This window comes from Carassius gibelio, chromosome A20 (assembly GCF_023724105.1).
Source record: "Carassius gibelio isolate Cgi1373 ecotype wild population from Czech Republic chromosome A20, carGib1.2-hapl.c, whole genome shotgun sequence".
NCBI classification, from domain to species: Eukaryota; Metazoa; Chordata; class Actinopteri; order Cypriniformes; family Cyprinidae; genus Carassius; species Carassius gibelio.
In genome coordinates this window covers 8,679,762-8,685,909 of record NC_068390.1, presented here as the reverse complement: position 1 = coordinate 8,685,909, position 6,148 = coordinate 8,679,762, and positions in this window count along the sequence as shown.

Genomic DNA, 6,148 nt, shown 5'->3' with positions numbered 1-6,148 from the left:
TCATTGTGATGAAATCAGCAGCAGAAAGATCATCTAAACTCAAATGAAACCCCAGATGACCCCTGTAAAATCCTTTGGTATAGAGACACTTGCTGTGCTGTCTTCAGGCTCACAGACTGTATGAGCCACCAGCATTTCACATTGCTCTCGTGGCATCTGAAGGCCGGTGTGAAGTCTGACTGAGACAGACAGGAGGCCCATGTATGGACAAAGTATCAGGCCAGGCTTTTACTATCTCTGTACCTGATAGAGATAAGCACCCTGTCTGTTTATGACACTTGTGACAGCCTGATTAAAATAGACTGAGAGGAATGACTGCAGATAAATCCAGCCATATGTATATTTTTTTCTATAAAATATATTTTGGTAAAATATTTATTTCAACATAACTACCAAAACATAATGATGTCAGTTATTAAATGTCCCTGTGAAAAAAAAAAAAAAACTACAATTTTTTCATCAGTTTAGTAAAATACGACATGTAAGAGTTTTATAAAGCTTAGATATTCTCAACAATACTAAAGCTGCCTTCACATGCTATCGGAATTATCGTAAATACGAGTTTCCACAGCGGAAATTGGACATGAACGGCCTCTCAAGTCGTTACTTCAAGGGAACTCTGAGATTATTTTGATACTCGAGATTCTGCGGGCCATAAACCTTTAAACGTGGTGGAGAGGATGACGATTGCTCAACAATCATTCGAAGCATGTTGTATGTTTTATAAACAGTGAAATAATCATGAATTTGACCTAAATTTCCAGAATCTTGTGAGGTGAATGTTTATGATTATCAACCAATGGAATATTAAATTTTAAAGGTGCAGTTGGTAGATTTTAGCGGCATCTGGCGTGAGGTTGCGAACTGCCACCAACGGCTCAGTCCCCCGCTCACCCCTCCCTTCAGAGAAGCTATGGTGACCAACTTAGGTAAAGATGTCGTCAGTAAAGACAGCAGAGAGCAATGAGATTTCTTTACAAAGGTCTTATGTCATATTTACATAAGATTTTACAATATCTGCACTTTTTGAGGTGTTAATAGACGGTGGTTACGATTACACTCATGTTAATTTGTTATCTTATTTTTCGCTGTTAAACTGAATGTACGTTCCTAAAGGAAACAGCATTATGTAATAAAGACTAGCATAATTATTTTAAGGCTGTTAAAGTGGTCATTGTTAAAAGTGATGTTTTGCATGTAATATTTGCATGTAATATATGACTTGTTGAGCTTGAGTCTTCATTGTGCCCGTGCCAGGAGTTAACTAAAGTTACACAGAAGTCTGCTTGTGTGAGGAGGAGGCGGTTTACTCAGCTTTATCAGAAGAGAGGGAAAGACAGTTTAAGGCAAGTGAACTTCATAATTTCAAGTTATTCGTTTTTTTTTTTTTTTTTTTTTTTTGTTTGTTTGTTTTTAAGAGTAAAATAATATTAATATTAATTATAATAAAATTTGTTGTAAATGTTGAAAGCCAGAGACATAGGAGAGCATCATTATTTTGAGATTTATGTAAATTAATTTTAGAAAATAAATGTTTCTGATGACTCCTGCCTGTTTACTTCACATTTTGATGCAACAACAGTATGATTTCGTGCTCATTTCATTAAAACCATTGATGTCTGTGTTTTTTATTGCAGAACTCAAACCAGCTTTGGAGTTGTCTGATTTGAAGAGTCATCATTCTTGGTCTTCCTTCTTAAAGGTAAAGTTCAAACAAAAAATCATTTACTTGCACTCATGTCATTCCAAACCTATAAGACTATTGTCTGTCTTTATAACACAAATAATATATTTTTAATAATCATAATTTTTAGTTAATCCATTGATTAGATTAGATTAGATTTGATTCAACTTTATTGTCACTGCACATGTAGGTACAAGGCAACGAAATGCAGTTAGCATCTAACCAGAAGTGCAATAAGCAGTAAGTACAGAATAAAGGTCTATAATATGTACAATAACTATACAGGTAAGTATTATGGACATAATTTACAGATATTAAATACTATAAGCACTATATACAGATAGGTGTACTATGAACATACTATACAGATGGGCTATGTAAAAGTGTATGTACACTATAGGCAGAACTATGAACATAATTTACAGTATTGCAATGGACAGTAAAGTGCATAGAAAAAAAATATGTCAATGTGCAAATGGATTATACAGTGTTCCTGGATGAACAGGCAGTAGTGCAAGTAATAACAAGTTACTTTTTGCTTGTTGTGAGTAAATAAATTAATCAGAGTGTTGAAGAGGGGGAGGAGTCTATGTGTGTGGTGTGGGGGGTGTTGAGGGGTGTCAGAGGGAAGAGTTCAGCAAGGAGACAGCTTTAGGGAAAAAGCTGTTCCTGAATCTTGTGGTCCTTGTCCGGAGGCTCCTGAAACGCCTTCCGGAGGGGAGGAGGTTAAACAGTTCGTGGTCAGGGTGAGAGGAGTCCTTGAGAATGCTGCGAGCTCGACGTAGACAGCGTTTCCTCTGGATCAGAGGTGTCAAGTAACGAAGTACAAATACTTCGTTACTGTACTTAAGTAGAAATTTGGGGTATCTATACTTTACTTGAGTGATTATTTTTCAGCCGACTTTTTACTTCTACTCCTTACATTTTCAGGCAAGTATCTGTACTTTCTACTCCTTACATTTTAAAAATAGCTTCGTTACTGCTATTTCATTTCGGCTTGTTTTCATTCCGGCTTGTCATCATTCAAAAAAAAAAAAAAAAAAAAAAAAAACCTATCCAGATAAATCGCGCCATCCGGATGGAGTGAATTTGATTGTGGTTGGATGAGAAGTATAAACATATACCATTCCTACACCCTATTGGTCTGTACGCGATCCATCGCACCTGCACGTGACACAAATCACATCACAGTCCAGCCAGGACAGACAGTTTTGGGTTCGTTTATCAAAAAATATATTTCTTAAAAGTAGGGTTGGGTATGGAAGCGGTATCCGATCGCCTCAGAGTCAGTCCGCTTAAATTTCACATGAAACCAGCGTCAGACCGGTCTCCTCCCGTCTTTCAGCGCGCTCTTCAATCCACAGAGGCGCAAACCGCGAACGGAGCAGCGCATGCGCACTTAAACAAACAGAGGACACAAGGTATGTGTTTATCGATAGATTGTTAGAATATCCATATCTGTGCAGTTCTTTGTCATAAATACAGTTTACAAAAGGTCACGAGGTAGCAGTCGGTTTCTCATCTGTAAAGTTTTCGCTCATCACACCACAGCCGTTTCCTCCAGCGAAAATCTAGCCCTTAACACATATGAACGAACACATACTTTAATTACACTTACTTAAATATACTTAATTTAATCATACGTACTTTATACATACACTACTGTGCAAAAGTCTTAGACACGTTAGTATTTTCACTTAAAAGAATGGTGTTCGGACAGTTATTTATATATTTTGCTGTAGTGTGTCAGTATAAAATATCAGTTTACATTTCCAAACATTCATTTTGCCGTTGTCAGACTGCTTGTGCATTCAAAATCGCACTAGATTATTATTAAAATTAATGGCAAACTGATATTTCCTACTGACACACTACAGCAAAAGATATAAATAACTGGCTTAAAACCCTTTTTGGGGAGAAAATACTAATTTGTCCATAAGACTTTTGCACAGTACTGTATTTTAAAAACGACATTGTTGCTACTTTATAAAGAATGACCATACAGTAATTCACAGAACTGATTAAAGACAGTGACAGACAGCACTCATCTTAACTAAATATCAGAGTGAGTGACAGAGATACAGTAGAAACATTATGTGTGGTTTTGTATTAAATAATGACCCAGATTGTGAAATACATTTATTAGCCTTAGAGTAGGGGAAGCACAACTTGCACAACAAGCTATGGATTTATTTTAAATATTTATTTTATTGTAATGTTCTTTTAAGTTATCCATAGTTTTTTTTGTGGTTCTTTTTTTTAAAGTATCGGTTCAGGCACCGTTTAGGAGCCGGTACCATTTTAAAAGTATTGAAAAGGCACTGGACCCTACTTAAAAGTTATTATTTCTCACTGGCTCATTTACCAAATGAGTGCTTTTTCTTCGTCCTCCACAAATTAAACTACTGTAGGTAGTTCGGTAGCGAGACGTTTTAATAAATTAGCGTTTTCGATTGACGATGCGATTGACAATGTTGTGATAAGTAGGCTATACCAACTTTGTAACTCGTTCCCCCCCGAACACTGGACATAGCAGACGTATGGACCAAATACAAGAAGCTATCAATCAAGAAAGTATCAGGATTATGATTTCTTTTTCTATTTTAGTTTTTGATTAATCACTTGGATTAATCATTCATTTTGACAGCACTATAATGTTTACTGTAAATAGACAACCATACAAGTGTAATTGTTACTAAGCCTGCACCAATGTTCTTGTCCATTGCCCTCGCAGATTCCTGCAGCTAATCTTGGATGTACATTTACATTCCATTAAAAGTTATTGATGACAAGCCTCTGAAGTTTGACTTTTTGCACCATAACAATACTTATTGGCAACTAGTCATCATATCTCTAGTCCTTTAATGTATTTGCATTGTACTAAAGTGCGTTCATTTTAAATGGGCATATATGCGGCTGATGAAGACCTGAAGGTCGAAACGTTGCTTGATTAAATTCCTCTGGAGCAGTAGTTTTCAGTGTTCAGACTTCACTTCTTTATTTGTCTATATCATTTAGTTGTCTTGCACCTGCGTCCTAATTGGATGTTTGGGATGTGCACACCATTTTTGTATTTTCATATATGCGGCTGAAACAGGAAGCCTAGTGCATCCCAAATTTTTCAACATGAACATTTTAATATAACATTATAGTCATTATGGCCTATGGCCTTTAGAAAAATGTTTTTTTGAGGAGGGGTAGTGCACAATAGGCCCCTGTGGTGCGGCCTAAGCTTTTGTTCTTAATGGCATTTTTTTCCCCTTACATTACTTTTACTTTTATACTTTAAGTAGTTTTTTAAACCAGTACTTTTACACTTTTACTTGAGTAAAAAGCTTGAGTTGATACTTCAACTTCTACAAAAGTCTTTTTAAACCCTAGTATCTATACTTCTACTTGAGTAATGAATGCCAGTACTTTTGACACCACTGCTCTGGATGTCCTCAAGAGCAGGAAGTGGTGTCCCTGTGATGCGTTGGGCAGTTTTCACCACCCTCTGCAGTGCCTTGCGGTCAGCCACTGAGCAGTTCGGACACTCACAGATTGAGAGTCCGGATAGTATTTTCAAGCCTCATAAATCCATTCTGATATTTATGTATGAATGCATTTTAAATTATATGATATCGAACATGTACTGTATGTTCAAAATAAAATACTGGTCTCCCAGACTAGCAATGGAGGACACAAATATATTTATGTGTTCCAAAAATGAGCAGAGTTTGTTTGGGTCTGGAACAACATGGGGGAGAGTAATATATGACCTTTTTTTTTTTTTAATGAACTAACCCTTTGAAGAGTGGCCCTACACGTACATGACAATTTGTGAGGTATGTGAAAGTCATGACTGTTTTAATGATTCTGAAAGCAAAGTATTTATTCATTACATGCCCTCACACTAGTGCTGCCATTATAGCCTTCTCGAGCGCTGCGGTAGACAGAGACATTAAACATCCACACAAAGTGTTGAAACTTTAACACAGATTATTTACCTATCCTTACGGATGTGAATACACCTCTATCTGAAAATGGATAGAGTTTAATTAAGTGTTTTCTCTTTTCAAATGTGTTTCTCTTAGGCCACTGATTAAGAACAGGCGGTGACTGGGATGAATGCTGGTCAAAGAAGATATTGTCCTTTGTCCTAAACTGATGCAGCAGTGGTTTTAAAGGAGGACGCTGCCCTGGATGATGTAGAAGATGTCAGATGCTGTGCAGATGGGGCTTCTTCATGACTACATCAGTTATGCTGAAAAGATCATGAAAATTGACAGTGATGCATGATCTGTATTCATGGACTATGAAACAAACTATAAGTGTATAATTTGTAAAAACAAAATGTTAAATGCTTGTTCAGAAATGGAGTTTAAACTGTTACTCAAACATACTGCTCACATTCTTTCACACACACATGCGTCTGTTAAATGTTATAATATCAGTGTTAATGTTGTGGTTTATTTGTGTATA